At 38.3% G+C, this 25,320-nt stretch overlaps 1 long non-coding RNA gene across 1 annotated transcript; it reads left to right on the top strand.

Annotated features, from left to right (window-relative positions):
* Positions 1-25,154, top strand: LOC129400048 (uncharacterized). Its single transcript, XR_008627390.1, has 3 exons — positions 1-93; positions 22,860-23,103; positions 23,185-25,154. It is a non-coding gene; the product is annotated as an uncharacterized LOC129400048 (long non-coding RNA).
* Positions 25,155-25,320: the final 166 nt, after the last annotated feature.

The raw sequence follows: 25,320 nt of genomic DNA, 5'->3' as shown, positions 1-25,320 counted from the left end.
CAGGTTCTTCACAAATCTGGCGTCAAGCAGACTTTCTGTCTTATTTTTTCTACTGCTGAATTCTCATCCCCAGGCAGTGCACATCAACTTCCAGTGAGTATGCTGTCCAAATTACAGTACAATCTCTGCTCTGTAGTCTTAATTCTGCTTTCATTTATTATATTTCACGTCTCTGATTTTGCAAGTCACTGCAATTGATGAGGATGTGTCAAATCCTTGGGTGCCCTTATGATGGAAACAATTCAGCATAGAACTGGATTTCTTTTAAAATTATAATTTTTAAAATTCTTAAACTGTAAATACTTTCTTGGCTGAGATTATGGATCATTTGTCTCTAGTTCTTTTCTTCCATTCAAGGCCTCACTGAGTGCCTGGCAGAGAGGAAGCGGCCAGTACAAATCAGGTAAATGAATGTATGTGTAGTGAATACACAGTTGTTGTTTTTTTTTTATATAATTGAAGTCAAGCAGAACCCGGATAATGATTTTGCTGGAGGCCAGGAGGTGGAGTTGTGGTGCGGTAGGCATTGAACTGGAGAGGATATGTTAGAAGAGCTTCCCAACCTATGGACAGAATTTTTTATTATCTACTATTTTAGATCATCTGCCTCACTGCTTCCCTCCATCGGTATTTATAAATGAGAGCCAAGTATGGATTTTCTAGTTAATTGGCTTTTCTAATTAGCTAGCAGTTGACTGGGATTTTCTCTTGTTTTGAAAAAATATCCTCTCTAACATATATACATTTTTAATTGTGAAAGTTGTATTAAGGCACTATGATTTACAAAGTTATTTATAGTTGAGTTTCAGTAATACGAAATTCTAATAACAATCCTATCACCAGCATCAATTTCCTTCCAACAATGTCCCTAGTCCCCCCACCAAACCACAGCCTTCTTGATAGGCACATTTTGGTTGTTATTGATTAGATTTCTTGTTTTCAGTTTTGTTGGGTCTGGTGTTCTGATAAACAGGTAGACCATAATGGCTCTCAGTTGTCAATATGTCTGAAGTTTCTGCCTCCTGAACCTGTTGTTTTCTGTCGCCCACCTTACCCTCTACTCCACCCCCATTTCTTCCCTTTTCTTTCTCTCTCTCTCTTTTTTTGTAGCATTTTTGGGTGACATCTGGCAATGCACAAGGGTTTCTCCTGGCTCTGCACTCAAGAATTACTCCTGGCGGTGCTCGGGGTAAGGTTGGCTGTGTGCAAGACAAATAAAAGCCCTGCCCACTGTGATATAGCTCTAGCTCCCTCTTCCCTTTTCTATCCTTGTCATTTCTATAATTAAGGGACTAGTGTAATCTAAGTTTCCTCCCATTGATACCTTACATCCCATTGTCCTATTATTCTGTATTTCACAGATAAGTGTGTTCACCTGGTATTGTTGTTTTCTTCTGATTCACAGTGCTTAACATGATATCCTCTAGTTTCATTCAAGTGATAGCAAATGGCATTTCATCCGTCTTTGCAGCTTCCTAGTAGTTCGTTGTGCATATATATTGTGGCATCATTATCAACTTATCCATTGTTGGATAACAATTTTGATTCCATATTCTAGTCATTTAGTCATTGTGCTAAGTGTTGTGTTAAATGATGATATGTGTATGTCCTTTTGAATAAAATGTTTATATTCTCAGGCTATATACAAAGCAGTGGAATTTCAGGGTTATCTGGAAATTCTATTTTTACTTTTTTTTCCTCAGGGATTTCTTCATGCTCTATAGATTTTTAAAATTTTTTTTTGCATTTTGTATCTTCCTGTACATATAATTTAGTTTCGTTCTTTCTTTTAAAAAATTGAATTACCTGAGACACAGTTACAAAGCTTTCATGATTGTCAGTCATAAAATGATTGAACACCCATCCTTCCACCTGTGTACAATTTACACTACCAATGTTCCCAGTATCACTCCCACCACCCCCACCCAACACCACCCCTGCTTTTATGGCAGACAATTTCCTTCTTACTCTCTCTCTACTTTTGGGCACTTTGGTTTGCAACACAGATACAAACGTGATGGCATCTCAGTATGTATTTTTACTTTTTGGAGAATTTTCATACCATTTATCTTTATATATTTTTATTATTAAGCCTTTATCTGATATGTAGAATGAAAAATTTTTTTCCCATTAAGTTGTTTGTCTTTTTGTTTTGGTTTGTGTTTTTTTGCCATGTAGAAAATCTTTAATTTGATGCATTTCCACTTATTTGTTTTGTCTCTGTTGCCTTTGCAAATGGAATTATATAATTGAAACCATCTTTGAACCCTTCTGCTAATATTTTACTCAGTGAATTTCATTTATTTTTATCTCAAGGTCTTTGATGCACTTCATTTTAACTTTTGTGAAAGGTACAATATATTTATCTGGTTCATTTCATTTTATGTGTGGTTTTCTCCACTTTTCCCTACATCATTTGTTGAAGAAGTAATCTTCACTTCATGTTCTCAGCTCCTTTGTTAAAACTTACTTGATCTAGATATGGAGATTTGTCTTTGGGTATTTGATTCTAACCTTTAGGTCAGAGAGTTTTATTCATTCCAGTATCATGCTGTTTTGATCATTATATCATATTATAATACAGGTTCAAGTGTGATCATGAACTAACCCCTTATTTCTTATTTCTCAGTTGAGCTTTGGTTATCCATGGCGTTTTATGATTTCGTACAAATCATATTGTCTATTGTCTATTGACTGTTTTTATCCCTAAAGAATTTCATTTGATTTTTGTTTTGTTTTGTTTAATTTGTGTCACACTCAGCGTTGCTCAGGGATTAGTCCTCACTCTGCACTCAAGAATTACTCCTGGTGATGTTCATGGAATCATATGGAATGCCAGAGATTGAACCTGAAAGAGTTGTGTTCATGGCAAACATCCTACCTGCTGTACTATTATTTTTGCCCCTACGACGCTATGTTAATTTATATGGAAATTTATTTGAATCTATATAATATAGGTTAGGTGGTCATTTTGACAATATCTATTCTTCCAATCTATGGACATAAAATTTTTTCCATTTTCTTTTTGCTTTTTGGGTCACACCCAGCAATGCTCAGGGGTTACTCTTGGCTTTGCACTCAGGAATTACCCTTGGCAGTGCTTGGGGGACAATATGGGATGCCGGGGATCAAACCCGGGTCGGCCGCGTGCAAGGCAAATGCCCTACCCTCTGTGCTATCACTCCGGCCCCAATTTTTTCCATTTTTTAATGTCATCATCTATGTCTTTTTAAGTGATGTGTAGTTTTGAAGATAGAGACCTCTCACATCTTCTGTTATGAATCCTGTTTTGAATGGAGTAGACTTCTTTTTCTTCCAATTCATTATTTACAGATAAGAATGTGACCAATTTTTCTGTATTGATTTTTGTCGCCAGCTACATTGTTGTATTTGTTTATTGTTTCTAAGGGTCTTTCAGTGAACTCCTTATAGAGTCTTCTATGGATATTATTATGTCATCTGCAGATAGTGATCATTTGACATATTTCTCAATTTGGATCCCTTTGGTTTCTTTTTCTTGCCTGGCTGCTGTTACTAAGAACTGTAATAGTGTTTTGAATAAGAGAGGAGACAGCAGACTTCCTTGCCTGATCTCAGAGGGAATGCTTTAAGTTTCTCATTAATAAGGTAATACTGGTTGTCATTTTTTTTTTTTTATAGATGGCCATTACTTTCCTGAGGAAGTTTCCTAATGTCCTTTTCCATTGTTTTCAGTCATGGATTGTATAATCTCTGGGAGGCTGGAGGAAGCAGATCTCCCTCTCCGGGTTTGGTGGTCTAGGGCCACTCTCCCAGCCGGGGCAGCCCATGGCATGGGGCAGAGGGATGAGGAAACGAGGGCCAAGCCGGTTGGTTGCTGTTTATTCCATTCTCCCCAGTCACCTGTTCCAGTCTCTCTTAAGCTCCCCATTCTAGTCTCACACTGTCCTCATTCCCGTTTCCTCCTGCCTCTCCCACTCATCTCTTCACACTCTGTCTTGCAGACTGGTCTCTCTCTCTCTCTCCACATGCCTGTCCCCGTACTCTTCCTTCTTCTACATTCCCCCTCTGTTCCCTTGCTAGTCTATACACTCCATCTTGCTTCCCTGCTTTCTCTCATCTCTCACTTTCCTGAAATGGGGGTAGCCACCACACTCTGTTCAATAGCAAAATCAATATGAGTACCCTTCCTTTGCTCACAGGCAAAATGCCACTTAAGGTGTTTTTCTCCTTTCTAAGGTCCAATAACTTAATTAACATCTTAATTCTACTCTTAATAGTAGATATTTTGTATGGACACAGTAAAATATAGATTGAGCTTGAAGGGTGGCTCTCTGGGGACATCTTCCAACAGACTCAGATTACAGTGCTCGGCCAGATTAATCATTCCTAACTCTAGCAAGGTCCAAATCTAGTTATTGTTTTTTGGATCATGACAGAATTTGTCCATGACCATGCTCTTAACTTTCAATTAAGTATTATAGCACTTTGGCCAGGCCCATTTTGATGCCAGGGTAGCACATAAAGCACAGCTTGCCCTGGGTCTATCCAGTCCCTCGTTGGAACCCTGCTTTTGGGATACTAGGAAGTAAGGGCAACTGAGGTTTAAGTCTAGAGAACAGATGTCCATGAGGTAAATATCATTCAGAGTCAATTAACTTCCAAGTTACAAAAGCATAGCATTAACTGTCTTCTTGTGTCCATACAAAAAGGACATTGCTCTGAATTAACTATGCAAAGGACTTAAGGAGAAGAGAAAAACAATATTTAAAAGTCAACAGAGCACAAAGAAAGAAGTTACAAATAAACACAGAGAAATGTGAGCACTGTGATGGGAGTAACTCAATAAACGGAAGCTCTCTGTGGCAAGACTGAAAGGAGAAACCAATGTTATCCTAAAATGAATGATGCCGAATCTTGTCTAAAGCTTTCTCTGCATCAATTGATATGGCCATATGATGTTTATCTCTCCTTTTATTGATGTGGTTTATTACATTAATTGATTTGTGCATGATAATCCACCCTTGCATGCCGGGAATGCATTCCAATTAATTGTGGCTACTATCTTTTTTATATGATCTTGGATTCAGTTCTCTAAGATTTCATTCAGGATTTTTGTGTCTATGTTCATCACATAAATTAGTATAAAAAATATTTTTTATAGTGTCTCTGTCACTTTGGTTATTAGTGTCATGTTGCCTCATTATATTTTTTCAATGTTTTGGAACAGCTTAAGGAATAAAGGTACTAAATTTTCTTTGAAGGTTTTATAGAAGTCAGCAGTGATCCCATCTGGCCCAGGGCGTGTGTTCTTGGGGAGATTCTTTTTTTCTTCTTTTTTAATTTGTAGTTCTTTATTTTCAGTTCTAAGTTTAAGGTTTTTTTTAATTTTGTTTTGTTTTATTTATTTTTTATTATTGAATAACCGTGAGATACAGTTAGAAAGCTTTCATGTTTGAGTTTCAATTATGCAATTATCAAGCACCCATCCCTCCACCAGTGCACATTCTCCACCACCAATGTCCCTAGTATACCCCCCTTTCCAACCCTCCCCCTGCCTCTATCGGAGACAATTCCTCTTGGGAAGATTCTTAAATACTATTTCAATTTCCTTCCTTGTTCAGGCTTTCTATTTCCTCCTCACTTTGTTTTGTGAGATTACATGATTCTAAATATCTGTCTATTTCTTCTCGATTCTCCAACATAACTTCAAAAATTTCTTGAGATTCAAGAGCCTGAAAGAGTACCAAACAAGGCAGACTCAAACAGAATAGCATTAAGACACATAATAATGCAAATCATAAAAATGAAAGAGGAAGACAGACTAATTAGAGCATTGACAGAAGAAACACCTCAAATCTTGAGTGGAAGTAACATAAGAATCACAACAGATATCTATATGAATCCACACAAACAAGATAAAAAACAAATAACATATTGAAACTATTGAATGAAAAAACTTTCAACCCGGAGTCAACTATCCTGCGAAGCTACATTTAGATTTGAGACAGGATAATAACATTTTCAGCCAAATGACAGCTGGTGACATTTGCTATTACCATACCAACACTGAAAGAATTATTGAATGCAATCCTAAAAAAGGCAACTATACAATTGAAGAAACAATACTCCACTCAGATTAACTTCAACACAACCCTTCATATAAATATTATCTGTGAATGTCAGTGGATTAAACTCTCCCACCAAAAGCTATAGAGTTGCTGGATGAATCAGGAATCAAAGTTGTTTATTTGGTGTTTACAAGAAACACACCTAAATTCACGGGGTATATACAAACTTAGAATCTGTCACTGTCATCCCGTTGCTCATCGATTTGTTTGAGCGAGCACCAGTAACGTCTCTCATTGTGAGACTTATTGTTACTGTTTTTGGCATATCCAATACACCACGGGTAGCTTGCCAGGCTCTGCTGCTCGGGCTCGATACTCTCAGTAGCTTGCCGGGCTCTCCGAGAGGGGCAGAGGAATTGAACATGGGTCGGCCTCGTGAAAGGTGAACACCCTATCGCTGTTCTATCGCTCCGGACCAAACTTAGAATAAAAGAACAAAAAATCTTACAAGTTACTGGTCAATAAAATGAAGCTGGGACATTCATAATTATATCAGATCAAATACTAATTAATCTAACAATAGTATCAATGTGTATGGATACTACATACTGCACAATGGAATAATACATAAAAAAGTACTAATTCTTTTTTTTTCTTTTCTTATTGGCGGCACACAGGGGCTATTCCTGGCTCTTGCACTCAGGAATTACTCCTGGTGGTGCTTGGATGACCATATGGGATGCTGGGAATCGAACCTGGGTTTGTCATGTACGAGGCAAACTCCCTATCCACTGTGATATCTCTCCAGCCTGCCAAAGTACTAATTCTTTTTTTTTTTTAATTTATTTATTTTTAATTAGAGAATCACCGTGAGGGTACAGTTACAGATTTATACACTTTTGTGCTTATACTTCCCTCATACAAAGTTTGGGAACCCATCCCTTCACCAATGCCCATTCTCCACCACCCGTAAACCCAGTGTCCCTCCCACCCTCCCCAATCCCATCTCCCCCCCACCCCACCCTGCCACTGTGGCAAGGCATTCCCTTCTGTTTTCTCTCTCTAATTAGCTGTTGTGGTTTGCAATAAAGGTGTTGAGTGGCCGCTGTGCTCAGTCTCTAGCCCTCATTCAGCCCGCAACTCCCTTCCCCCACATGGCCTTCGACTACAATGTAGTTGGTGATCGCTTCTCTGAGTTGACCTTTCCCCGGAACGTGAGGCCAGCCTCGAAGCCATGGAGTCAACCTCCTGGTACTTATTTCTACAGTTCTTGGGTGTTAGTCTCCCACTCTGTTATTCTATATACCATAGATGAGTGCAATCTTTCTATGTCTGTCTCTCTCTTTCTGACTCATTTCACTCAGCATGAAACTTTTCATGCCCATCCACTTGACTACAAAATTCTTGACCTCCTTTTTTCTAACAGCTGCATAGTATTCCATTGTATAGATGTACCAAAGTTTCCTCAACCAGTCATCCGTTCTGGGGCATTCGGGTTTTTTCCAGATTCTGGCTATTGTAAACAGTGCTGCGATGAACATACATGTGCAGATGTTGTTTCGATTGCAAAGTACTAATTCTTATCAACATAAATGCACCCAATGTAGGGACAGCAAAATTTATAATAGGCTTTTGTTCACAAACCTACAATAACAAGTTGGTGGAAATGCAATAGAATTGGGATATTTCAGCATTCCACTTTCCCCTCTAGACAGATCAACCAACCAGAATATCCATAAAGATATAAGAACCTGGGAACTGGAGCTATAGTACAGTGGGTAGGCCACTTTCCTTGCATGTGGAAGATCTAGGTTCAATCCCTAGCATCCCATATGGTACTCTGAACCCTCCTAAATTGATCCCTGAGCACAATGCCAGGAGTAAGTCCTCAACACCATGTGGTTTGTCCCCAAAACAAAGAAAAATGGTATAATAACCCTAAATGAAGAGCTAGAACGTTTGTATTTAACAGAAATATAAAGAACTTTCCATCATCAAAAAGCTCAATACATGCTTAGGTGTACATAGAACATTTACCATACTAGATAATATACTAGGATATAGCACAAGCATACATAAAGTTATGAATATAAAAAACATACCAAGTGTCCTTTCAGATCACAATGTCATGAAGATAGAAATTAATCACAACAAGATATAGAATGATTCCACGACTGAAGTCTGAATAACACATTGCTAAATAATAACTGGATCAAAGAAGAAGAAAAAATAATTTTCCTTGAAACTGACAAAAAACAAAACAAGCTACTAGAATCTATGAGACACAGCAAAAATTTACGAAAGGGAACATTCATGACAATCTAGCACTGTAGCACTATAGCACTGTCGTCCCGTTGTTCATTGATTTGCTCGAGCAGGCACCAATAATGTCTCCACTGTGAGACTTGTTATTACTGTTTTTGGCATACTGAATATGCCACAGGCAGCTTGCCAGGCTCTGCTGTGAGGGCAGGATACTCTCGGTAGCTTGCCGGGATCTCCGAGAGGGACGGAGGAATCTAACCCGGGTTGGCCATGTGCAAGGCAAACGCCCTACCCACTGTGCTATCACTCCAGTCCACTGATAACAATATAGGACTGAATTAATTAGGAAGGAGAATCATCTAAACTCAATAACTTAAATGCCTCCAGAAGGAACAACAAATGAATCCTAAAACTATTAAAAGGATGAAAATAATAAAAGCTAGATCATAAATCAATGATAAAAAATTAAAAAAGCAGTATAGTTACTGAAACCAAGGACTGGTTCTTCAAAAGAATAAACAAAATTATTTTGACTAGACTCATGAGGAAAAAAAGAGAAAGTGACTAAATAAATTAGATCAGAAACAAAAGAGGAGAAATCTATTTTTAGAACCCTCAGATATCTAAATATATATTTAATACTATCTTCAACTAGTCAGAAACTAATCACTATCATTCTGTTAGGACCCGCTTAGCCAGAGAACTGCCATGACAGGCTCTGGGGCCTCTGAATGACTTAGGCCTCTTCCAGAAAAAAGAAAAGCAGAAAAAAACAGATGCTTTTTCAAAGGTTATATCCCCGGAATGAGATTACGTCTGTGGAATGTAATTGTCGGGAAGTGGGCTGGATGTTGTGGTCCAAAACAACAACTACAAAATATATGTACTCTATAAGTAACAGAAATTTGCTGAGTAATGCTTACTTGCCAAAATGAAAGTATAAGAGCTTGCTGAACCTAGTGTTTGGGGTTCTTGTTAAAACCCACTGTGCAGGGCAGATACTTGCACCCTAACTAGCTGGAACAATAAACTTCGCTGTGTGATTTGCATATTCGGCTGTGTCTCTGTCCCTGATGGATGGTCAACTCCGGACCCCAACAGTTCTGAAATCATTGGGAATTATTTGCTAAACTTTAAAAATGGGGCTGGAGCGGTAGTACAGCGGGTAGGGCATTTGCCTTGAATGTGGCTGACCTGAGTTCGATTCCCAGCATCCCATATGGTCCCCTGAGCACCGCCAGGAGTAATTCCTGAGTGCAAAGCAAAGAGTAACTCCTGTACATTGCTGGGTATGACCCCCCCAAAAAAAGTACCTAATTAAGTAAAGCTACATAGATGATATAAAATCTAGAATAGATATGACTACAGTGTATTTTGAAAAAAAATAAGGATGTAATATTAATGCTGGAATGTACAGTGCTTAAGGTTTAGGCTGTGAAGAGTAGGAAGATACATTCAAAGTTGTGAAAAACATGAGTGCAGCAACAGGTATGAATAGTTTGTACAATCAGGGATTGAACAACATTAGTTGTAACAAAATAATGAAAACTTGGGCAGGGGGTGAAAGCATTTGAGTATAAAATATTCAGCTGGAAAGTTAGAGGGTTAGTTTTTTTTTTTAATCACCATGAGAACAGTTATAAGGCTTTCAGGATCAAGTCTCAGTCATACAGTGATCAAACACCCATCCCTTCACCAGTGCATATATTCCACCACCAAGAACCCTAGCATGCCCCCCTCCCTCTCCCCCACTGCTTGTGTGACAAATGATTTTCACTTTACTCTCTCTTTACTTTGATTACTTTCAATTTTTGACAAAAATCCCACTATTATTATTTGGAGTTTGTTCTCCAATAATCAGACATGTCGAAATGGCATCATTAGGTCATATGTTTTCTATTGCTGATAACAAAGAGCATATGATGTTGCATGGTCACGAAAGCGGCCTCCCAGTTTTGGGATTCTGCTATTTTAGTAATTAAGTCCAGAGGTATTTCTGCCAGCAGCTGCTGTATTCTGAGATTGCTTTGTGTGTCTCTGGGATCATGGCAGTTCAGGGTTGGAGGAGCTGTTCATGGGGAGCCATTCGGGGTCTCATTTGTACAGGGAGCAGGGCTGGTTCTCCCCCTACCCCACGCGAGATTCCCAACGCGTCCCGTTGCTGCAGGCTCCTACGTCTCTGTCCAACTGGCTCTGAAAGATGGCGGTCCCCATGCTGCCAGAGGGTTATTTTTTTATGATTTGAAGTTTCATGCTTAAAAAAGTGAACTTAATTTTACTGTCAAGTAATACCTTGAATAAACTCAGTTAAATCTTTGATTGAATAGGAACAGTAGCATAAACATGAAGGATGCGTGTAAATGTAGATGAATAACACGTAGAGAATCCCAATATAAAGTTATTTTAAAGTCTATTGACTTATCCTTTCAGTTATTTATTATTCAATCAACATGCATTAATTTAACGTCATTTGGGGACAGCAGTCTTCTAGTCTAGCAAGGAATAGTAAAATGACTGAAGGCTGAATATGAGAAAGCTATAGATAAAATTCAAGGCTAGGTATGCAACTTTAATAACATTAAAATAGAAACTGAATTCTAAACTTCCACCTTGCAATCATGGTGACTTGTTATTGGGACTGTGAAATTCTCCCTCTGGCGTTTTACATCTTCTGTGTAAGTAAAGTACAGAGTAGAAGTGCCAGCAGTCAATTGGGGATATTGTGCTCCTTTCAAGACTGCATTCTCTGGAGAGTGTAAGAATCCTATAGGACACATCATTGAGGAAGGTGCAAATTGGATGCATTGCAAATTCCATTGGTGCTTGATTGTGGTAAGTTAGCTATTATATTTCACTCGACTAAATTGCTGTTAGAAGGAACACCGTAACTTTGTAATGTCTATGTGTATTTGTGGAATATCACTTGGAAGAAGGAGTTAGGTTAAAAGACACACCTGAATTTTGGAGGATAGTCTTGGTTGGACTAGGTTCCAGGGTTCCAATTTTGCAGAACTCGGTTAATAGATTTTTAGGTGTGATAAAAAGAAAGAGTAACTTTGAGAATATTAATATCATTAACTCCATAGGTCTTGCAATTTACTTGTTCATCTTTTGCCTCATCTGTGAAATGAAGTGTATGTAACAAATAGGTAGGTAAAACAATTTTTAAAGCTATCCTGGCCTTAGATTTAAGCTATCCTGACCTCTTCAGATTCTGTAATGAAGTTATATTAAATAATGTGTGGATAATAAATAATGCTATTAATGAACTAAAGTTGTTAATTTAATAAAATTTAAGAGATTTTCATGGATAATGTAAATTGACCTAATAGCAGTGTAGCACTGTTGTCCCATTGTTCATTGATTTGCTTGAGTGGGCACCAGTAACATCTCCATTGTGAGACTTGCTGTTACTATAATCATAAAAATCCTTAAATGGGGAAACAAAAAACAGAGGACGCAGGGTCAAAGAAATAGTATCACGAGAAAAACTAGACTGACTTTGTTTAAACTGACTAATGTTTAAAACCAAATGATTATTGGTTTTAAATATGACCAGGCCATAAGCAAAGGAATGCAGGTGGAATATGGATGATAGAAAAAGTAATCCAATATATTTTCCCTTAGCATCTTTGGCAAGGAATGTAACCATGTCCAAACCAATGTTAGTCCCCTAGATGCATTTTAGACAGCCTTCTTCTAGTGCTGTGACATAGTAAATTATTATTATTTCAGGATATAGAATTTGTCATTTATTTTAGCATTTTAGCAGTTTTTTAATTTCATAATTTGTAACTATAAACTCATTGGTCTAATTTCTTCAAATATTACTTGAAGTTTTTTTTTATTTGCTTTTTGGGTCACACCTGGCAATACACAGAGGTTACTCCTGGCTTATGCACTCAGGAATTACCCCTCGCGGTGCTCAGGGGACCATATGGGATGCTGGGAATCGAACCCGGGTCGGCCGCGTGCAAGACAAACGCCCTACCAGCTGTGCTATTGCTCCAGCCCCCCTTGAAGTATCTTTTTGTTTCTTGCTTTTTGGGTCACACCTGGGATTGCACAGGGATTACTCCTGGCTCATGCACTCAGGAATTACTCCCGGTGGTGCTTGGGTGACCATATGGGATGCTGGGAATTGAACCTGGTTTGGCTGCCTGAAAGGCAAATGCCCTACCCGCTGTGCTGTAACTCCAGCCCCTTGAAGTGTCTTAATACTGATTTACATCATTGTCATACTGATTTATAAAAATGTTTCTCAGCCTTATTTCTGGAAAGTTAGCTGCTATATTTCTGAGGTAGCATTTTACTATTTATTTCTTAAGTTTTCCAAAGGTTATGTACATGCATATCTCCCTTTGAGAGTTATTGTAATCTCTCTCTGATTGTCTCTGCAGATGTAGAGTAAAAGCCAAATAATTGAGTCATATAGGTATAGCTGTGGCAATCAATATAAAGAAAAAAGAATATGAGAGGTGGGTTGTGAAACTTTGATGTTGTAACTTGGATTTTAGTATTCACTCCTTATAAACTTGCAGGAAAATCCTGTGAGTAGAAACTGCCTACTCACTGTGCTTATTGAACATCACACTTACTCTATCAAAGTTCTTCATATTATGTAATATTAAAAACTACTTTCTTCCTTGTTGTTGAATTTTACTTGGAAATGTGCTCCTGATTTCCAGTATTTTTTAGGAAAGGCCATACTACAATAAATCCATTGATGAATCATTTATACTTAGGTTTGACACTTGGAACTTTACTAAAATATTTAAAAAATAGTTCTTTACAAAATTATCAACCAGCTTGGTGTATTGTTATTCCCCTTTCTCAAACATTTTTCACTTTGTGTACTGTTATCCTTGGTGATTATTAATGGAATTTTTCTCAGAAAATCCACTAAAACATTTTTCCTTAGTGATGCCCCGTTATAGAAACTGTTTCTTTCAACCATTTCCTATCTACACTTGAGAAGTTTATCCACATTTTTGTACATTTGGGCATTTTGGGGATATGACAAAGATGTGTACACAGGTTTTACATAATCTTTCCTTCAGGTGAAGTTAAACAAAGTACAATAAAAATTATAAAACCACAGCTAAAGCGATGTTCTATGGTAGTGTTGTACATTTTATTGACTAAGGTCCAGGAACACAAGAGTAGGGTTCGCAAGACAGGAACAATTGTGCATCCATGCAGAATTTAATCAATATGTGGTCATCTTCAGTCCTTGATGGGACTACAGACACAGGTAGAGTGGTAGGGCAACAAGGAGTGGTACCTTTGAATATTGAAGTTTAAAAGAATTCCTTGTGAAGACAGGTGACAGGCTGAGTACATAAGGGCTTTGCTGCAATGAGGGATAACTGCAGTGATTATACACTCATTTTACCTCATTACCACAGGGAAATGTGGTAATGACAGTCCCAGAGGCAGCATATAAAGCAGGGAAAGCAGACCCAGTTACAGCAATAGAAAGCAGGCCCACTAAAGGAACTTCTGTCATCACGAGATGCTTGTGACATGTATGTGAGGTCACTTTACATGAATAATGCATGATGGCTAAGAGGAAGGAAAATAAGCTCTCATATCCAGCTGTGACCTGAAATTTTGCATTATATTAAAGTATCTTATGAAAGGATGACCTCCATACCCTTCTATAGGACTGCTGTTACAGTGCTTTTCTAGTGTTTGCTTTATTTCCCTTCTTTGGTAATAACGAGTTCCTCCTCCCTGACAGAGCCCAGATGTACTGTTCCTATCTTTACTGGTCACTCAGAAGTCACAGGACATAGGCACAGAGTCCTTGACAGAGATTTGGGTGACTTGTGTCAGCCATTGTTCTGACACTAACTAATGATGTGATCAGGCAGATCATTTAACCTCTCTGTCAGTGGATATAAAAATACCTAATCTCCTAGTACATTAAAGTAAAATGAAGTTTCGAATGAGATGTAAATGACTATGATTGCTCATTGAAAACTATCACCTACATAAGCACTCCCCCACCCACACACATATTCAGGGTATGGTGGTTATTAACACAAGTTCTCTTTCTGGACCACCTCCTCTGAATCCCAATTTAGTGAGTAATATAATAGATGAATGGCCTAGGAAGCTGAAGCACAGAAATGTGGTGATGCTGTCAGCATTTATAAATCTTACTATATCGATCATTAATGACTACCACCTATTTTCACTGACTTTTTCTGGTTTCTAGCATTGGTAGAATCAGAGAATTCAGTTTTAAATCGTGACTAAGTAATTGTAGCTCTTTTCAATTAGTATAACTCTCCCGAAATGGTAATATGTTCAAATTTGAAAAAGAGGTAAACATTTTATCTTTGGGACAAGTTAGAGCATCAGGGACTAGATTGATTCTATTACCTATTGGAACTAGTGGTGGGCAAAATAGATGAAATTGTTTCTTACAAATTCGCCACCAGATAACAAAAGCATTGGTTTACCCTAGTGAACTCAAGTAACTCCTGTAAATTCCTATTTAAATAGAGTTTCCATGTTGTAGTATGTTGTGGGGCAAACGTGGCAAAGCCTGCAAGACTTAGCTTAGCCATGGAACTGAGTCTTGGGAGATTAACAAAATTTGCATTGGTAGAACTGAATAATGAGGTGCAAAGGTCTCTGCATACAAAGAATTCTAGAGATGTGTAGAGAGTTCTCTTTTAGTATTTACTGGATCACATATCAGAACTGTGTATTAGGAAATTACCCAAGGCTGGAGAAAACAAATTTGTGAAAGAAATAGTTAACATTCATTAGAACTCACATGGATCTGGTTATATAATGCTTGTTCCTACCAACTAGGGTAGGAATCCTCAATATTTTTACCTCATTGGCTAGAGCAAATATTATGGATTTTAATTAAGTAATGAATAAAATTTTCCATACTTTGAGTTCTGTTCTGATAACACCTGTAAAACACTCGGGTTTGTGGTCGTTGTTTTGCTTTTTTTTTTTCCTTGTGCTATATTCGGCAGTCAATACTAGTTTGTTTTGCCTTATCAAAAGGTTAATAAATTTAATTTGCTATCAAATCTGAAAAACGAGCATCAGATTGTTTTTAAAAAATTTAATGACATCCCTAATTCTCAAGGATATTTATGAAAGTATACCCAATAAGGCAAAGGAAAGCGAAAGAAATATTTGCTATCCTGTGTCAGAACATGTCCCTGGAACAGTGAAGTCAGTGACTTTCATTTCAATTCTTAAGCATAAAATATTTTGTTTAAATCCAAAAGAAACTACTAGGCTGGAGAGATATGTCAGGATGTAAAGTGCTTGTCTTGTGTGTGGCTACTGAGTTCATTCATTGGCACCTCATATGCTCCACCAAAGGCCACTTCTGACACAGAGCCAGGAATACTTCCATAGCACCTCTGGGTATACCCTGCCCCCTGTACTCCTTCCCCCTCAAATAAAAGAACTACTGGTATGGAAAAAAAAATAAAGAAGAAAATCAGTAATATATACAAGTATTGAAATTGGTAGCAAAAATAACAAAGATCAGGGGTTGAAGAGATAGTATACAGGTAGGGTGTTTGCCTTGCATGTTTCCGACTCAGGGTGTTAGCCTTGCATGTGTCCGACTCAGGATCAATCCTTGGCACCTGGGGCTGGAGCTATAGCACAGCAGGTAGGGTGTTTGCCTTGCAAGGGGCTAATATGAGTTTGATTTTCAGCATCCCATATGGTCCCTTGAGCAACACCAGGAGTAATTCTTGAGTGCATGAGCCAGGAGTAACCCCTGTGCAACGCTGAGTGTGACCCAAAAGAAAAAAATCCTTGGCTCCCCATATGGTCCCATAAGTATGACTAGGAGAGATTCCCTGAGTACAGTCAGAAGTTAGCCCTGCACACACAGAGATGTGGCCCACAAACAAATATATTAAGATTATTATTACCTATTCTACAAGGTCATTGTCGGTGATTTTAACGCCAAGATAGGACGTACAAGGTCACCTGAAGAACTCCACATTGGGACCCACGGCCTAGAATGGAACGAACAAGGTGAGAGATTGTCTGAGTTCATCATGTCAACCAAGACCATCCATGGTAACTCAGAGTTCCAGAAGGCCAAATCTAAACGTTGGACATGGAGGTCTCCCGGTGGACACTTCCAAAATGTAATTGACCACATCATATTCAATTGACAGTTTTGCCTGACTGATGTCGCTGTTGTCACAAAATTACAAACGGAATCAGACCACTGTCGTCTCCTTCCTGCGAAATTCTACTTCACGGAGCAAGGAGATAGGGCTGCAAAGTTTAAGAACAGAACTCCCAGAACAACCACTAATTGGGAGATCTTTGGCACTATTGTGGCAATATGGAAAGATGCTATTGTTGACAACATCAACAAGGAAGACGATCAACTGGTTCAGCACCTCCATGATTGTGCAAGAAATATACATAGAGAAAAAGTCACAAAAAGTCGCCTGTCTGGAGATCCTGCTCGGGAAGTAAGATGCTGAAAGTAGTCTAGAGACTGAACACGATGGCCACTCAATGCCCCTATTGCAAACTACAACACCCAATTGGAGAGAGAGAGATCAAAAGGGAATACCCTGCCACAGAGGCAAGGTGGGGTGGGGGGGACATGGGGTTGGGGGTGGGAGGGATACTGGGTTTATTGGTGGTGGAGAATGGGCACTGGTGGAGGGATGTGCTTGAGAACATTGTATGAGGGAAAAATAAGCTCGAAAATGTGTGAATCTGTATCTGTACCCTCATGGTGACTCACTAATTAAAGAATAAAATAAATTTAAAAAATAAGAGAGAAAAAAAAGTCGCCTGTCTTCGGAAAGTCTCAAGCTCATTCAGCAACATGATCTGGTGCAAGCCTCAGACAATCACAAGCTAACCTCGGAGCTTGCAGAGCTGTGCAGAGAAGCGATAAAGGAATAACTCAAAGAGAGAAGAGCAGCAGTGTTGTCCGATGTGGTAAAAGCCGGGAAAAGTATTCGCAACACCCCCTGTCCTTCACCAACTATAAGACTAAGATTACTGCCCTCCGATGTCCTGATGGATCTATCACATCTTCCAGAAAGGTAATGGAAAAAGTTATCCACAACTTCTACTCAGATTTCTTTGATAGCCACATCCACCTGCCCACATACCAAATTCCGAAGGATGGATATGTCATTCCCAGTGTTCTCACTTTCAAAATTCGACACTCCATTTCGTTGGTAAAGAAGCGTTCCGCACCTGGTCCAGACAAGGTCAGACACGAACACCTGAAGAATCTGCTTCCAGTACTCGTCAATACAGTGGCTCGGCTCTTCACACTCTACCTGTTCGTATGCAAGGTTCATCTCAATGGAAAACCAACAGGACCGTCCTTTTATACAAGAAGGGAGACATCCACGACATCAGTAACTATTGCCCAATCTGCCTGTTGTCTGTATCTACAAGTTATTCACTCAAGTTATCCTAAATAGGACTGGCAGAACATTAGATGAAGGATAACCATGCGAGCAAGCCAGGTTCTGAAAAGGATTCAGCATGATCGACCATATCCACAGGGTGACCAAGCTCATTGAGGTCTCTCGAGAGTTCAAGATGCCGCTCTGTCTAACGTTCATTGATTTAAAGTAGGCCTTGATTCTGTTGAGACTGAAGTGGTCATCGAAGCCCTAGCCAAATAGGGAGTTCATACTCAGTACATCAATATCCTCTGTGAGCAGTATAACGGATTCACTACCAGGATCTCACCATTCTACAAAGAAGTGTTCATATGTAAAGAGAGGGGTTCGGCAGGGCTACACCATTTCACTGAAACTCTTCAGTGCCACCCTTGAGGACATCATGGGATGACTGGAATGGGAAGGAATGGGAGTGAAGACAAACGGTTGGCAATTCACCACCTCCGCTTCGCTGATGACATCGTTCTAATAACACCAAATATCAGCCAAGTGGCACGAATGCTGGCCAACTTCGACCGTGAGTGTGGAAAAGTCAGACTGCAGCTGAATCTCACGAAGACAGATGGGCTGGACACTTAATGCGATTTGGAGACGACTGGTGGACTAGAGCTGTTACCAACGATTCCACGGGATGTCAAAAGACTGCATGGCTGCCCACTTATAAGATGGTCACATTTCTTCATCAATACCCTGAATGAATGGTTTGAGGCTCTTCGTGTTCCTGGAGCGAGCAGATGCCATTGCGCTACACTAGGGACAAATGAAGACTTTACTGGCAGCTGCTCAAGCAAATTGATGAATAATAGGATTACTAGTGATACAATTGATTATTACATATTAGATGTTCAAAACTAAAGAAAAATTGAGGTTGAAATATCAGCCAACTATGAACTTGTGAATATGAAAATTCATTATGTCTGAGACAAAAATCTCACAGAGGGGTAAAGAGATAATAAAATGAGTAGGGCACTTGACTTGAAAGCAGCCAACCTCGATTTCAGGTTTAATCCCTAGCACCACATTGGCCCCCCAAGTACCTCCAAGAGTGATCCCTGAACACAGAGCCAGGTTAATTAAGTCTGTGCTCCAACAGATGTTTCCCCAAAATCAAAACATTCCCACTGGATGGCAATTGTGGTAAGTAGACACTAATGAGAAATATCAGTCAACTTGTATACAATAATGTCAACTATGCTTCATGAGATAGAGCAGAAAAAAGAACAGAAGTAGAGAATCAAGTTATAAGACCAACATATACAGATGATCTGAGTTTCTGAATAGTCAGTGCAATAGATTGAAAAATATTTTATGAAATATTCTCAAATTGTTTAAAATTTTCTGAAGGTGGGGCTGGAGCGATAGCACAGCAGGTAGGGCGTTTGCCTTACACGCGGTCGACCCGGGTTCAATTACCAGCATCCCATGTGGTCCCCTGAACACCGCCAGGAGTGATTCCTGAGTGCAGAGCCAGGAGTAACCCCTGTGCATCTCCAGGTGTGACCCAAAAAGCAAAATAAAATAAAATAAAATTTTCTGAAGGTCCACAGTGATAGTTCTGTTTATGGTATGCATACTTAGTATGCTGGACAGCCATGTCTGCTTCTTGGTACCACGTGTTTCCCTGAGCAACTCTGGGCAATTTGCTAGGCATTGCTGTCCGGAATGCCAGGTTTGCACCATATGGTTCCCTGAACAACATGGGGCAATTTCCAGGACTAACTGTGATCCATCTTAAAATCCAAACTCGTGGTGAAGAACTTAAATTAATCTTAAGCACTATGAATAAGAAATTAACAATACACACAACTTAATTAAATTGGTGAAAATCAGTGATCAAAAGGCTTTTAGACATATTGCGGAGACAAATTCCTAACATGTATGAAAGTATAAGGCAAGTGTTATGAATGCAAGAAAATATCAGAAAACGTGTTTAAAGCTACAAAAGAAGAAAAATATTGATGACTTTATTTTCTATACACAATATAAATTACTTTCAGAAACTTAAAACAGATTCAGTTTTCAGATAATGTCAAATTTCAAAGAATTTACTTGCATCAGTCTCATCTTCTGAAATAATGATTCTTGGGGCTGGAGCCATAGCACAGCGGGTAGGGCATTTGCCTTGCACGCAGTCAACCCAGGTTCAATTACCAGCATCCCATATTGTCCCCTGAGCACCACCAGGAGTAATTCCTGAGTGCAGAGACAGGAGTAAACCATAAGCATCACCGGGTGTGACCCAAAAAGAAAGAAAAGAAAAGAAATAAATAATGATGCTGGTACTCATAAGTCTTTCGAAGATATGGTTGCCTGTAGGCTAGAGAGATGTTTCAAGGATGTTTTGATGTTGAAGATCAAGTATTCAGGCTCTTGTTTTGCATGCTCCCATGCCCTCAAGCACCACTAATTATAGCCATTGTGCCCTTAAATACCTTCAGAGTGGCCCTTATGGTCCTAATCATCACTAGGCCTGAGTAGTACCAGGTCAAATTTTTTTTTTCTTACTTTTTGGGTCAGACCCAGTGATGCACAGGGGTTACTCCTGGCTCTGCTCTCAGGTTATTTTTGTATGGACACAGTAGTGATACATTGAGGCTTGTAGGGCAGTTCTCCTGGGGACATCTTGCCACAGATTCAGACTATAGTGCTCAGGCCAGATTAATTATTCCTAACCCCATCAGGGTTCAAATCTAGTTATTACTTTTTGGATCATGACAGCATTTGTCCACGACCAAGCTCTTAACTTCTAGTTAAGCATTAGGCCCTTTGGCCAGGCCCATCTCGATGCCAGGGTAGCACAGAACTCACCGCTTGCCCTGGGTCTGTCCCATTCCTTGTTGGGACCCTGATTTTGGGGGTACTAGGAAGTAAGGACACCTGAGGCTTAGGTCGAGTGAACAGATGCTCAGTAGGAAAATATCATGTAAATGACTCCCAGGTTATAAAAGCATAGTACTTACTGTCTTCCTGTGCCCATACAAAAAGGAGACTGCTCTGAATAAACTATGCAAAGGATTTAAGTAGAAGAGGAAGACAATATATACAAATCAACAGAGCACAAAGAAAGAAGTTACAAATAAACAGAGGAGAGGGAACACTGATGGGAATAACGCAAGTAAACCTAAGCCTTCTGTGGCAATGTTATCTTACACTATATATTATAAAATAATGGAAATTAGTAAAAGTCAAACAAATTTGACATATTTTTTTAAATAAATAATTTATTTCAGAAAATTATTTTTCTTCCGAAGATGCAGATAATAATAATAGATAAACTATGTCGACAGAATCAAGTGTAAATTCTGAGTTGATGAATACAATAAGTAAAATGGCAAAAATAGAATTATAGACATTTTTAAAAAGTAGAATTTCCTTCATTTAGTACTCCAGATTATGGAGCACTCAGAATTGTATTGGTACTTGTCATGCACCAGGGATTTAACTCAGGGCTTTTTGTTTGTAAAGATACTGCTTTAAGTCATTAAATCATCTTTTGGGTCCCTAAAATAAATTGTTTTAAAGAATTATGGGATTTATAATGGATATAAAAGTAAAATGCTTAAAATCAATTGAGCAAAGTCAGGAGAGCACTTCAGTGGGTAGACAATTATGAAGTCATATAATAATCACAAAGTTATGTAATTTTGGGTGACTGCAAAGAGTGGTGAAGGATGTATGTCAAAAATGCTAAATCAGTCACGAAATATGAAGCATTTTATGTATTAAGAACAAATTAGAGGTAACATAGAATCATCAAAAATTCAATGAATCTAGAAGAAAATAAAATGGAATAGTTGAAAAAAGAGGAAAACAATAGATGAACTAATTACAAAATTGTATGCTTGAACCAAATTAGAACACACAGAATTTGTGTCTTTAGTTTGGTTCTTGTTTTATGGACACTTCTGGCAGTGCTCTGTGGGCTCTCCCAATAGTGCTGTAGGAACAGATGGTGCAGGGGATTAAAAGCTATCCTGATGCAAAGCATACACACTTGCTGTTTGGGCTATCTTCCCAGTTGTAAATAGAGATGTTTAAAACACTTAAAGGACAGATATAATCAGTTAAGCAAAACTGGACTCTGTACTACCTGCAAGAAATAAAATTTACTTTCCAAAGAAACACATCAATACCATAAACATGAACACTGTTGTATCCATATTAGCTATAATAAAAACAATAACATTTAAAAGATGCAAACAGGTTATATATAAAAAGGCACCTTTATTTTATACAACTGTAGTTACTACCTAAATAAATATCAGACAGTGAATAAATATATCAGACAGTGATATACAAATAAATATCAGTGAAGATTTCAGAGAAATAAATTTACTGGCAGATGAATGGATATTCATTGATGACAATAGTGTAAAATGACAAAGAGGACATAAAATACTAAATCCATATTGAGCTAATAACAGGTCTTCAAAATTTGTGAAAAAAACACTGATAAGACTGGAAAAAGAAAAAGGCAATTTTGGTTGGAAATCCCAATATGTAGAATATAACAAATTCATTTGAAATCAACAAATACATAGAAAACTTTTAATCGCAGTATCAGATGACTTGACGCAACGGACATTTATAAAATATTCCTGGATGGGTATATAGCTCAAATGTTAAAGTATATGTTTAGTATGATGAATCCCTGAGTTCAATCCCTAGAACTGCATGGCTCCATGAGCACTACTAGGTTCTCAAAACACACACACACACACACACACACACGCACGCACGCACGCACATACACATAAAACAAACAATATTCCAACCCCTAAACAGCAGATTTCATATTATTAGTAAGCACATAGGAAGCATTTCCTAACTTGGCTAATAAACTGCATTATTAAACTAGTTTTTAGAACTTTGAAATAATTCACACTGTATAAAGCATGTTAGCTGACAACTTCAGAATAAAAATATAAGTAATTGAAACATCTAGAAAATATTTAAAATGTAAAAGTTAAATAACACTTATGAATAATCCCTTGGTGAAAAATAAAAATGAATGTAAAATGTATTTTTAACAGTATGAAAAAATTCTAACATATGTATTTGTAAAGAAAAATGTAAGCCCCAAAATGTTTCCTCCTAGACTCAGAAATAAAGCCCTCAGAAGAGATCAACATAGAACCACACACTGCAGAGATGCCTCCAGCCCCTGCACCAGACTGACTTACCTGGCGCATACGTGAGGGGGCGGGTGAGGTCCCCTCCCTGCCCCCGCAAAGCTCTGACAGCCGAAAAGCTCTAGAACTTTCAATCGCTGCCATGCTCATAGCTGCTTTCCACAGGCTCAGATGAGCCTCACCCATGAGTCAATCTGCAGAAACACCCAGGTAAGTGGGACTTGTGACTGAAGTCTCCAGGCTTGCACTGTCTCTAATGAGTGACCTTCCCCAATCTCTCTCTGTTTCCAGTAACTTGGCAGTCATGCCCAACAACTTCCTCTAGCAGCATGAACTCATTAACGACCATGATCCCAAGACTCAGAAATAAAGCCCTCGGGGAAGAGCAACATAGAACAACATGCCGCAGAGATGCCTCCAAACCCTGTGCCAAGCTGTTCTTATTTGGGACAAACCAGATGGGTCCAGTGAGTTCCCCCTCCTTGTACAAGCAGAGCCCTGGCAGCCCAAAACCTCCAGAACTCAATCTCCAACATACTTATGGCTGGTCACCTCAGGCTCGGATGAGCCTCACCCATGAGTGAATCTGTTGTATAGTCATATGTTAAATTTTAGAATTGGCAATGGGACAGGTCATACTTTACTCCACTAATGTACCAAAAGTAGAACACCACATTTGATGGGGTTTAAAGTAGAAAGTAACCAATACTCATGCACACACACATGTATTAGCACACAAGCTCAAGGTTAAACAACATGTTAGTAATCTCTGAAGGGCTTAATGGCTTCAGAGTGAAATACAAAAATTTTCACACACTTTTCTCTAAGGAAACTTTTTTTTTGAAGTAAATAGATTTTATTCAGAGGTTTCTGAGGGAAGGAGGAAGGGATGAGTGGGAGAGAGAATAGTGAAAATAATGCGCTCAAGAGAGAACTCGGGCTTCTCCAAGGGTGGAGGAAGCCCCTACACATAACCGAGCTTTAGACACAAAAGTATGAAAGTACACATCTCAAGAGGGGAGATGCGGGCGACACATGTGCTCAGCCACGCAGGCGCAAGCAGCACATGGGCTCAGGCAGCATATATATGTGCTCTAAGGAAACTTTTTGATCCATTTTGTGGATCATTCATAACAAGCAATACAAAATAAATTATTTCAATTCTGCTTTGGGGGCAGGGTTTGGGGTTCAAGGTGGAAATGTTCAAAACATTTGAGGTGGTGTAAAGTGTAATGGTGGCGGGATTGGTGTTTGAAAATTAAATGTAATAAATTATCGTAAACAACTTCATAAAACTAAAATTAAGTTAAAAAATTGAAATGTTTTCTCCTTAGAAAAATACAAAAATCAAAGCAAATTGAATTAAAATATACTTATTAATTGAAATATGAAATAATATAGTGTTTGTAATTATCAAAATTAAACAACGCCTGGTTATTTGAGACAAATCTATATGGAATAGATTTGGAGAAATAACCATGTCAGAACTACACAGTATACCTTATCAGGAACTAGAAAATAGCTGTATATTATGATTCCAGAAAAATTACAAAGAGATTATGAACAGCTTTAAATCAGTTAATCTTATGTTGTATGAAATAGACAAACCTATCCATGGAGCAGTGCTTGTCTTCAGGTATAAAAAGGTTGAAGAACATTGAACTTGATTATTAGAATTTACATATATACATTTTTAAAAATTTCAAATCTATACATTTTTTAAAAATTCAAAATAAAAATTTTTCTCAAATCTGTATATCTGATTGTATATTATCTAGACATAATTTCAATGTTCCTAGAAATTTCTAGAATATTAAATGCAAAGTAAAAATTTCCATATGGTATGAAGTCAGTATTGTTATAATTGCAAAAGAAGATAAAAGATAACAGACCTATGTTTCCTATGAACATCTGTGTGAAATTTATAAATAAGAAAGTACACCGAAAAAGCATCCTGTTGCTCATCAATTTGCTCAAGCGGGCACCAGTAATGTCTCTCATTGTGAGACTTATTGTTACTGTTTTTGGCATATCAAATACGCCACCGGTAGTTTGCCAGGCTCTGAGGTGCAGGCGCGATATTCTCTGAGAGGGGGGGAGCAATTTAACTCGGGTCGGCCGCGTGAAAGGCAATGCTCTACCGCTGTGCTATTGCTCCAGCCATTTATCTTACTTTATAAACAAAATGTTAGCAATATATAGCTTGACTGAATGTATCAATTTATGCATATGATAAAATTTAATATGTTCTTGTATATGAAACTCAGCAAACTAGGAATAAAAGTGAACTTTCTCAACTTTATAAATGGTATCTCAATAAAGTTCTCACTAACATATTTTCTTTTCTCTGTTTTTTTTTTGTGTGTGTTGAGGATTTTTAGGAGATTGGGACTTCAGTCAATACTAAAATAACCTAGCTTGATGGTT

Source organism: Sorex araneus, chromosome X (assembly GCF_027595985.1).
Source record: "Sorex araneus isolate mSorAra2 chromosome X, mSorAra2.pri, whole genome shotgun sequence".
Taxonomy (NCBI): Eukaryota; Metazoa; Chordata; class Mammalia; order Eulipotyphla; family Soricidae; genus Sorex; species Sorex araneus.
This window is presented reverse-complemented; position numbering and strand designations above follow the sequence as displayed.